Source organism: Thamnophis sirtalis, unplaced genomic scaffold, assembly GCF_051295495.1.
Source record: "Thamnophis sirtalis isolate CommonGarterSnake01/CBP01778 unplaced genomic scaffold, rThaSir2_p1.2 scaffold_6, whole genome shotgun sequence".
Taxonomy (NCBI): Eukaryota; Metazoa; Chordata; class Lepidosauria; order Squamata; family Natricidae; genus Thamnophis; species Thamnophis sirtalis.
The window spans coordinates 23,196,460-23,207,480 of NW_028261386.1; positions in this window are offsets into that span (position 1 = coordinate 23,196,460).

Consider the following 11,021-nt stretch of genomic DNA (forward strand, 5'->3'; position numbering starts at 1 on the left):
GGGAAGGTAACAGTGTTCCATGTGCCTTTGGCGTATAGCCATGAACTGGCCACATGACCTCAGAAAATGTCTTCGGACAACATTAGCTCACTCAGTCGAGAAACAGAGATGAGCCCTAGAGTCAGACTTTACTCTTGAATAGCAATAGCAATAGCAGTAGACTTATATACCGCTTCATAGGCCTTTCAGGCCTCTCTAAGCGGTTTACAGAGAGTCAGCATATTGCCCCCAACAATCTGGGTCCTCATTTTACCCACCTCAGAAGGATGGAAGGCTGAGTCAACCCTGAGCCGGTGAGATTTGAACCGCTGAACTGCTGATCTAGCAGTAGCCTGCAGTGCTGCATTTAACCACTGCGCCACCTTGGCTTGAAGTACTCCTTTGGTAGCTGGGTAACTTTGCAAGGTTTCTTTGGGGAGGACCCTGGAGCTGAGAGAGTTAAATGGTCCTTGAGCAAGTCACGGATATCTGTGTTCAAGGTTAGATTATCTTCTAGTTGATATTTTGGAAAGTACCGGTAGTTGTGTTTGAATGAGAGATTTGGCACAGCGCCCTTATTTTATGTTAGATAGCCAAACTTTAACTTTATGCTAGATAGTCACAAGAAACATGTTTCGGGTAGGGTTTAAGAGGACTCCAGATATTTTGAGTAGCAGGAGCAGGATAATTGAAGTTTCGAATTTAATTAAAATTTAGCAGTTAATGAATTTAAGAAGCCATTCCGTTGTTTCTGAGTCTCTATGGAGACTAGTGCTCCTAGCAACTGCCACAAAGCGAGACTGGCTGACTATCGGCATCAGTTGCTAATGTTGTTTCTAATAAGAAGTTTGAGCTGAGTTGGTCGTAGAGAAATTAGATGAAACATCAGCCAGGATGGAGTAAATGTGTTTCGTTGTGATCTGTGGTCACTTTAGTTTCCCCAAGGAGCAATGCATTGCCCCTTCCCCATCTATAAAAATAGCCTTTCAGTTCTTCAGCAGTCAGAAGAGTGACTTAAAAGATTGTATATAGCATCATATTTTTTGTCAATGGGTTTAAGATTCAGATAGATTGAAAACACTGTCTCAGCTTTAAAAAGGGGAAAACCCCACACTATTTTGCCAGCAATTCAGGTTGAATGGCTGTTAAATTCTTGGTCAGATCCTCTGTGATGGAGCTGTTCAGTTGGTTATTTGACAAAGGGTCTAATTTCCAAGGAGAGGGTTCATTTTTTTATAGCTCTATAGGTCTTCAGGTTCATTTTCTGTTAAACGTAGAAGGACAGGTGGGTTATTTGGGGTGAATAAATCATCCCCACATACTGAGATTCAACCCACAGTCGGTATTTACTTGTCACTCTTATAGTAATTGTTTTGAGGTTTTCCTGGGATTTGGGTGGGTGGAATTTGTTCAAACCGTTTCTCCTTTAAAAATTCAAGGTTTTAAAGAAATTAGTTTCCTAGGATAAAGTTATTCCTAAAAAATGGGATGAAGGAAGATGAAAACAATAAAATGAAACAAAATGAAGCTTATTGATGAGAATAACTAGGGGGATATAAAGGAGTAAAATAATAACTATCTCATAAAAACAATATTGAAAGAATGGCAGAACAGAGAGAACTAAAGCAGCTGTATAGTTCATATGCCATCATGAAAAATGAAAAAAATAATATAAACATTCCTCCTTCATGATATTATTTGGTACAAATATTGATTTGAAGGTACAGTTGTTAATATAAGACAATAAAAGAAAAATATGCTTAGTTGAATGCACAACATGAAGGAGGAGGTAAGGCAAAACTGTGATGTCTGATTCTTTAATTTATGGATCAACGTAGAAATAATTATTGTGGCAAAGATAGTGGGGAGTTGGTTGGGGATGCAAACATTTGTGTTCTTTTGTATGTAGTTTCAATTTGTTGCTGGAACATCTAAATGTTTTACAGATAAATTATATTATGTGATGAAAATAGATCTGAAAACTAAGAACAAAGGTTTTGGCCGCAAAAAGTAAAATGGGTAAAATATTGACAAAAGATGAAAAAAATTGAGAAATTTTAAGATGGGGGCAGAAAGATAGTAGATAACATGTGGTTAGTTGCAAGAAATGTTTGTTGAAAGATGTCATTTTGTTATCTAAATTTATTGTTCATGCTTTAACCCTTGTTTTAAAAATGTAAATTTGTTTGATGCTGTAATTTGGGGAAAAAACCCATATAAATCAATATTCTAATTCAATATGAAGGCCTTGACTTTTCACAACGAGCTGGCAAAAATACCTTTGGACAAAAGGCTTTGCACCGGAAATCCCATTGTCTTGGGAGCCATACAGAAAAGCACCCATCTCTCTCTTATTGAAGGTGAGGAAGAGACACTGAGATGATGTCAACAGCTAATGTTTGCATAATACCGGTAGTGAGTCATATGATAGTGGCACTGGATCATTTCTCATTAAAGGCAGCCCCCTCCAAACTCTTTTAATTCCTTCCAGCAAGAAATGATGTAATCAGTGCAGTATCCTCAACACTGCATTTACAGTCTGCCAGATCCTGAAAATACCTTAGCATCTCATTCTACATCAGTTGTTAATTCTCTTTGAAATAACCGTTCGTATGAAAGCAACCAAGGTGTCAGACCTGCAGACATCTTTTCTTTTGGATGTTTGGCCTGCCATACTTTCTATTATTCTACTATGCATTTTCTATTGTGGGAAAATGGGAGGGCGGATTGTACGGAGTTAGATGCTATGTAGCCATAACAAAATTCTTTCTAGAAAGCCAAGGTCATCCTTTGTCTCTGCACCTCTGCACCTGACAAGAACTGGATGGGTGGCACTTCCAGCATGGCAGTGGAAGATTGGACCATGTGATGGATTTGTGGGTGTGGGGGCAAGAGCATGAACTTTCAACTGGGTGGGGAAAACCCAGGAAGCTTTCAGATTCGGGTTTTCCCAGATGTGCCAGCATGACTCTCTTAATAAATTGGAACTTTGAGCAATACTTTGCCTTCAACTCTGATTTACTTTTGGATGCTATTTGGAACCCTGACATAAGGTATAAAAAGGTGATTTGCTGCCCAGTATCCTAAAGAAAGAAAGCATATGATTCTATATCAATCAGTTGCAAAAAAATAAATAAATAAGAATAACAATAAGAATCTAAGAGGGTTTTTCAATGGAGGCTTTTTCCATTGGTGAGTTGAAATGCTATCCACCCAATTTTGTGTTGGCAGATAACTGGATTGGCATAAAAATGGTGCTTCCTGCCATTGATTCCTATTCTGCCTCTATTGTATCTATTCCAAATCACTGCCAGTCCCCTAGTTCTGCTCCAAGTAGCGGCATCCGCAGAGATGAGTTACTCAGGATTTGCATCGTTGACTCTTTCCCTCTGTCAGCCCTTTGAGGTAGTCCAAACAAGAAGCACCAACCAATAGTAGTAACACAACCTTTATTGTAAACTTGCAGTAACAATCTTGCAACTTTGAAAGTTCCTCTTCCCTCCCTTACTTTGACTCTCCTGAAAACTAAGGAGGGTTACTTCTGAGATGCTTTCCTCGCTCCCAACCAGTGGTAGGATACGACTAGTGTTGGGAGCACCAGGTACCGTTCTGGTATGGTGCTCTGGAGGGTCCACCCACCGGCCTTACCTGTATTTGAGCTGATCAGGGCTTCCGCGCACGCACACGGAGCATATGGCGTCTGCACGACGCTGCAGCCAGCAGCTGGAGTGTCGCGGAGCTGTTGTGGAGCATTGTGGGCGGTAAGTACGCATGGGTATGCTGCATGCATGCTGCGCACGTGTACGTGGTGGATGCCTGGCCCCGTTGCAGCATACCGGTTGCAACGGAATCTGGAACCCACCACTGCTCTCAAATAACTTTCAGACTCAAATTTTGATGATTAAACCAGTGTTCCCCAATCTTTTGAACAACAGGGACCAGTTCTGTGACAAGAGGCTTTTCTGTGGACCAGAGGGTGTGTGGTTTTGCATGCTGCCTGCATCCCACAGATGGGGCTTTGCTTGTTTGCACGGCCCAGTTTCTGCCATGCTGTGGCTTGGTGCCGGTCCATGGACTAAGGGTATATTAGACCATTGTCAATGTGAGGGCCCTTCTTCCTCCCTCCCAAGGTCATTTCCACATACCATTGCATCAGAGGTGGGTTTCTCCTGGTTCAGCCCGGTTCAGCCGAACCGGTAGTGGAATTCAGACCTGGGTCGCAGAACCGGCAGCAACCCAGGCCTGCCACTCCCCCAAACCAGTTTCCTCACTGCCCCTGTGCCGCCACCATTTTGGTTTTTAGTGACTGCATGTGCACAGTTTACTGTAAATTGTTCTGCGCATGCACAAAGAACAATTTACATTGAACAGCACATGTGCGCGGGTTGCAAACCGATAGTAAAACCGGCAGAAACCCACCCCTGCATTACATCATCTGCTAACAGTGCCACCTTTAACACTGTTGCACTAGGTGAACAACTTAACAAATTTTACCCATCTCAAGACTGCCTTGACTGTTAGAGTAAGAGGAGAAATGCTATTTTAACACAGGTGTGGTTAAGGATGACTCACGTCTTATTTGTGGGATGGAGTTGAGGCAATTGTGGGACTACCACAAGGACAAAGATATTGCCATTGACATCCGAATGATGTGGTTCAGTACATGCAAGGAAAGGTCTGAAAAGTTATAAGCCAAAAGATCTTGGCAGTATTCCATTATTTCTTTCCTATCGGCTTCTCTGCATCAGGAAAAGCACAGCAAAAGATGGGTGGAAAACAGAAGGTTTTAAAAGAAAGGCAACATAATAAGGATTCTGTATAGGACAGTGATGGCAAACCTTTTTTGCCTTGGGTGCCAAAAGCACGCTGTGTGTGCCAACCCCAAAAATGTAATCCCCCCGCACCGTGCCCACTGCGCATGCACGTGTGACCCCTCTCCGCTGCCCTGTGCATGTGCACACGGCTTTCTTGGAGCCTGGGGAGGGCAAAAACGGCCTCCCGCGCCCCTTGGAGGCCTTCCAGAAACTGGAAACAGCCCATTTTCTGACTTCAGGTGGGCCTGGTAGGTCCGTTTTTCTCCCTCCCAAGGCTCCAGAGGCTTTCTAGAAGCCCGGGGAGGGAGAAAAACAGCCCAACACACAAACTGGAAGTTTGGGAACAGATTTCCAGGTTGCCCCTTGGGCCATTTTTCTCCCTCCAGAGCAGGGGTGGGTTTCTCGCCCTGTTCCAACCGGTTCGGTTGGAACGGGGCTGGCGTCGTCGTCGTGCACGCGCGTGGTGCACGCATGCGTACTAGCGTCTGTGCGATGCTCCAGCTGCTCCTGGAGGATCGCGCAGGCGCTGTATGCGTCCTGCACATGCGTGGAAGCGCAGAACTTGTCAAAACCGGGTAAGGAGCGTGGGCAAGCGGGTGGGCCCTTCGCCATTCCCAGAAGTTACTTACTTCTGGGTTCGCCGACCAACCGGTTCGCGGGGACCGCCGCGAACCGGTTGAAACCCACCCCTGCTCCAGAGGCTTCAGGAGGCTTCCCTGAAACCTCCAGAGTGTGAAAAACAGCCCAACACACAAACCTGAAGTCCATTCCCGAATTTCTGGTTTGCCGTTGGGCACTTTTTTGCTCTCTGGAGGTTTCAGGGAAGCCTCCTGAAGCCTCCGGAGGGTGAAAAACGGCCAAACTCAAGGCTGAAAATCAGCTAGCCCGCGTGTGTATGCGTGCTGGAGCTGACAGGGCAACACCTCATGTGCCTTCAGAAATGGCTCTGAGTGCCACCAGTGGCATACATGCCATAGGTTCGCCATCACGGGTATAGGAGGTTTTGGCAGTGGCTGACAGCCTGGGAGATGCAACTCAACCTCCAAATTTTCTAAGGCTGGTTTTTCATCTTTTTCTTATCCTCTTCTTCCTCTTCTCAGCTTTTAGCTGCCATGATACATCAATGACAGTTACACAATCTGGATCTTTTGGCAGAACATTTGTGAAAAGAAGATAATCTATTAAGGGAAAGGACTTCTGTTCCTAATGTCTAGTTTCTTGCTGTAGGAGGGCTATTGAGTTATATAATGTACAATGTCAAGAGAGGCTGAATTCACACATTATGGTACACGTACAGTCTGCTTAGGCCTCTTTAGCTCTGACTTAGCTAAGACCAGGCAGTTTTGATGCATTCAGTAAAACATCCTTAAAAAAACATGGCTTAAAGTGATGTCATGTGGCTGATCATATATTCCTGAAAGAGATTTGACTATTTTATAAAATGACATTTAAATGGGGAGCCATTCAAAGTGGAACTGCTAGGCTAAAATCCTTATAACTGGACGAATAAGATCTTCCCTTTCAACAAATATTGCCTTTCGTAAAGATTTATTAACGGTCAGCTGACAGCACTGAAGGAGCTAAAGGTGATATCCACTGAAGCTACTATGCATCAGAGGTGGGTTCCTACTGGTTCGGACTGGTTTAGCCAAACCGGTAGTAACTTGGCGACCTGCCACGCCCCTGTACCAGTTCTCTCATGGGGGCGCCATCTTGTTTTTCGGTTCTGCACATGTGCACAACAATTTTCAGTGGAAATCCCCCCCATTTGTTAAGATTTTGCGCATGCGCAGAACTTTTTATTTGCAAATGTGCCCAGGTGCGTAGCACAATTTTTGAGGCACTGAACCGGCAGCAATACCGGCAGCAACCCACCCCTGCCATACATCAAGGTGGCGAGGTGGCGCAGTGGTTAAATGCAGCACTGCAGGCTACTGCTAGATCAGCAGGTCAGCGGTTCAAATCTCACCGGCTCAGGGTTGACTCAGCCTTCCATCCTTCCGAGGTGGGTAAAATGAGGACCCAGATTGTTGGGGGCAATATGCTGACTCTCTGTAAACCGCTTAGAGAGGCCTGAAAGGCCTATGAAGCGGTATATAAGTCTACTGCTATTGCTATTGCTATCACAACAAAGGTGCCCTGTGAAGTAGGCTTGACTGGACAGAGAGATCAGCCCAAAGTCATCAAGCAAGCACTATGGAGGTAGTCCTCGACTTACAACAATTTGTTTAGTAACCGTTTAAAAGTTACAAGGGCACTGAAAAATATGACTTATGACAGTTTTTATTGTTTTAATTTTTTTATTTTATTTTATCAATTTCATATATACATTCACAATTATATGATCTCATAACTGTTATTAATAATATGTATTTATAACAATTTCCCCCTACAGTTGACAATATACTTGAAGATTGCTTTCTTAACATCCCATAGATCCATCTCATCTTACAACGGTCCTACTTCTTCTTCCCTCCCTCCCTCTTTCCTTCCCTCGTTTCTTCTCTCCTACTCCCCTTCCTTCCCTCCTTCCTTCCCTCCCTCCTTCCCCCTCCCTCCTTCTCTCCTTCCCTCCCTCCTTCCCTCCTTCCTCCTTCCTTCCCCCTTCCTTCTCTCTTACATTCCCTCCTTCCTTCCCTCCTTTCTTCTCTCCTTCTCTCCCTCCTTCCCTCCTTCCTTCCCTCCTTCCTTCCTTCCCTCCCTCCTTCCCTCCCTCCTTCCTACCCCCCTTTCTTCTCTTTCTTCTCTCCTTCCTTCCTTCCTCCTCTCCTTTCCCTTCTCTCCTTCCCCTTCCTCCCCTTTACCCTTCCCCTCTTCTTCCCATTCCTCCCCTCTTTTCTACTCTTACATTCCCTCCCATTCTTCCTCTGCCTTTCCCTTTCTCCTATTCCTCTCCTTTCCCCTCTCCTTTCTATCTTTCCTTCCTTCCTTTCTTTCCTGTATAATTCCCTCCATCCACTCTATCCGTTGTGTTTACATATTCTCCTCTTCAGGGGATGACCTGGTTCTCTTTTTTTTTCCTTATTTGAAAGTTATATAAAAAAGGCAAGATTTACAAAATACAAGATACAAAAATAGATAAAGCTCTTTACATATTTTCATCTCCCATAGCTCATCTCGCCTTACCTAGTATGAGACTAGGTTGCTAATTCCATGCAGGTAGTTATAACGGATTACCTATCAGCTTTTCAAGTTTTTCCAACGTTGTGGTCTAATGGTATTACTCGACGGTGAATTCTCACCTCTAATACATTTCTACTCTCATTTGTCCCTCTGTCTTTGTGTATTGTTTATTTGAGTTGTTGCTTAGATCATTTTAAGTTAGTCAGCTATCTCCTTTTATATCTGAATCCTCACTGTCTCATCAAGCCATTTGTACAATTTCTCCCAGATTTTGTAAAAGTCTGTGTCTTCTTTATCGTTAATCCGCATTGTCAATCTGTTCATTTCTGCTAATTCTAAGATTTTATTCATCACCATTGTGCTAGTGGGGGCATTTTCACTCTTCCAGCACTGCGCGTAAGCGATCCTTGCGGCCGTCAAGATGTGGACGAGAAGGTATTGATTGGTTTTATCTATTTTTTGATCTGTTATCCCTAATAGAAACATTTCCGGCTTAAGACTTAATTTAATTGACATGATTTCATTCAGCCATCTTAGCGTTCGCTTCCAATATGTCTTAGCCACCGGACACGTCCACCACATGTGGTAGTACGTGCCCAGTGTTGTTTTGCATTTCCAGCATTTGGCCGATAATTTTGAGGAAATTTTTGCCAGTCTTGTTGGAGGGAGATGCCAGCGGTAGAACATTTTGTATATATTTTCTTTATAGGCCGTCGACTTCGTTAATTTCAGGTTCCACTCCCATACCCTTTCCCAGTCATCCAAGTCAATTGTGTGGCCGATATTCTGGGCCCAGGTTACCATGACTTCTTTCACTCTTTCTGCTTCCATTTTTCGGATAAGCAAGCAGTTATATATTTTCGAGATTAATTTCTCGTCTGGTCCTATTAAGATTTTATCCAATTCCTGGTCCTTGTCCTGAAAGCCAAATTGTGCTAGATCTGATTTGTATTTATTTTGTATTTGAAAGTATGGCCACCAATCAATATTTATTCCCATTTCAGCCAAATTTTCCCTGGAATTTAGTCTATTTTGGTCATCTAACAGCTGTTTGTAAATAACATTTTTGTCAAAATTTATCAGATTTGGGTATATCAGGGCTTCCGTCGGGGATATCCATTTGGGTAGTTGGATATAGAATTTCCTTCTAATTTCCAGCCAATCCTTATGACAGTTTTTCGTGGTTACGATCTTTGATGATCATGTGATCAAAATTCAGCACTTGGCAACAGATTCATATATATGACCGTTGCTGTGTCCCAGGGTCATGTGATCCCCTATTGCGACCTTCGGACAAGAAAAGTCAATGAAGAAGTCACATTCACTTAACAACCAGGTTACTAACTTATCAACTGAAGTGATTCATTTAACAACTGTGGCAAGAAAGGTCGTAAAATGGGGGAGAACCTCACAAATGTCTCACTTAGCAACAGAAATTCCGAGCTCAATTGTAATCATGAGTCGAGGACTACCTATCATTGAGTGGGGATTTGACCTTGGATCTCCCCAGACTCATTCAACATTTTAACCATTAAGCCTCCTGATCTATCTGAGTTGGAGCACTAATATTGAGTTGCAATAACTCTGTCTTGCTTTTCCTGGCTCCTGTAGGTCATGGGAGAGAATCAAGTTTCCACGCCGCTTAAGATTGAAAAGAAGAAAAAGAAACAATGATTAGCAGAGTTACAATTAAGCACAGATGTTCCAGCTGGGCTTGCAGAGCATTTTAGAATTGGCTAAAATGGAATTGGGCAACTTGTGTACTTTTTGTGAATTAGATTATAACATTAAGGCAGAGTGTGGTTGATTGCTTTTGACATAGCAGGGAATGTGAACGGAACAATTGTGTTTAACTCAAGGGTTTAGCTTTCAATTTGTTTGGGAACCAAGTGCTTAAGTGGGAGTCTAAGGCTGAGCATTTGCCTACATCCTGTCAGTGTTAATCATGCCATGGGATGATGATCTTCAGTGTAGCTTTTCAATACAGGCTGATATCAGAACAACTTCACAAAATGTTCTTAATGATCAGAAATGTTTTGATGAACAGACAGATCTATTGGCAGTGCAGCTGCTCTAAGAGAAATTTAAAAAAAAGAATGACTCCCCATTTGGTGTTATGTATTGTATCTTGTATAAAGACCTGGTTTTTGTTTGTGTGTGTGTGTGTGTGTGTGTGTGTGTGTCTGTGTGTGTGTGTGTGTGTGTGTGTGTAAGGGATGCACACCATATCCTTGTGTGTAAAGTAGGGGTAGCTATGGTAGCTAAAGACTGCATGAACTTTGCTAGATGATTAGATCCATCTAGTTGATTGCTCGATTTTCAGTAACAGCCCTTTAAATACTTTTGAGAAGTTAAATAGAGCATGAAAGGAAGTAATCCTCTTCTATGCTTTTAATCTGGTCCTCTGCCTTTGAACATGAACATTCCAATTATTCTGGAAGGCAATCTTGACCTGGTAAGCTAAGAAGGGGAAAAATGAGTGAGGTCAAAGAGGAATTGGAATTTAAACAGCCTACCTTTCTGTCCAAATCTCACAAAAGTTCTCACAGATCTTACAGAGAACCTCTGAATCATTTCAAAAGTCAAAACAAAATTGTTCGTAATAAATTTCTTTTGTTCAATTAGGCCCAGTTCTTGGAGACTGCTTGGACAAGTCCCTACAATTTTCTTGGCCATTTTTTTCCAGAAATGGTTAGGCATTGCCTCCTTCTTAGGGCTGAGAGAAAGTGACTGGCCCAAGACAAAGCAAAGAGCTTTCTCATGGGAACCAAGGTCATCTCCACTGGTAACAAATAAGGTCGGGGAAGGAGTGACTGGGGAGTCCGCCAAATAACCTAATTGGCCAATGTAACCTGTGACACCTGGGGATGGGGTTATTTCCTATTTTAATTACTGTATAATGAAACCACGAGAATTATTTAGAGTTGGTTTTCCTTTAATCTGTGCCGATATGATGTAATCAACAAAGAGGTTCTTTGAGGTGAATTCAAGTCTCAGAGTTCTGATTTGCTTGGATTCATTCGTTGGAGCCTTAACAGTGTCGACTGGCAACCACACGGAGGAGAGCCTTTTCAGTAGTAGCTCCGACCCTTTGGAACGATCTCC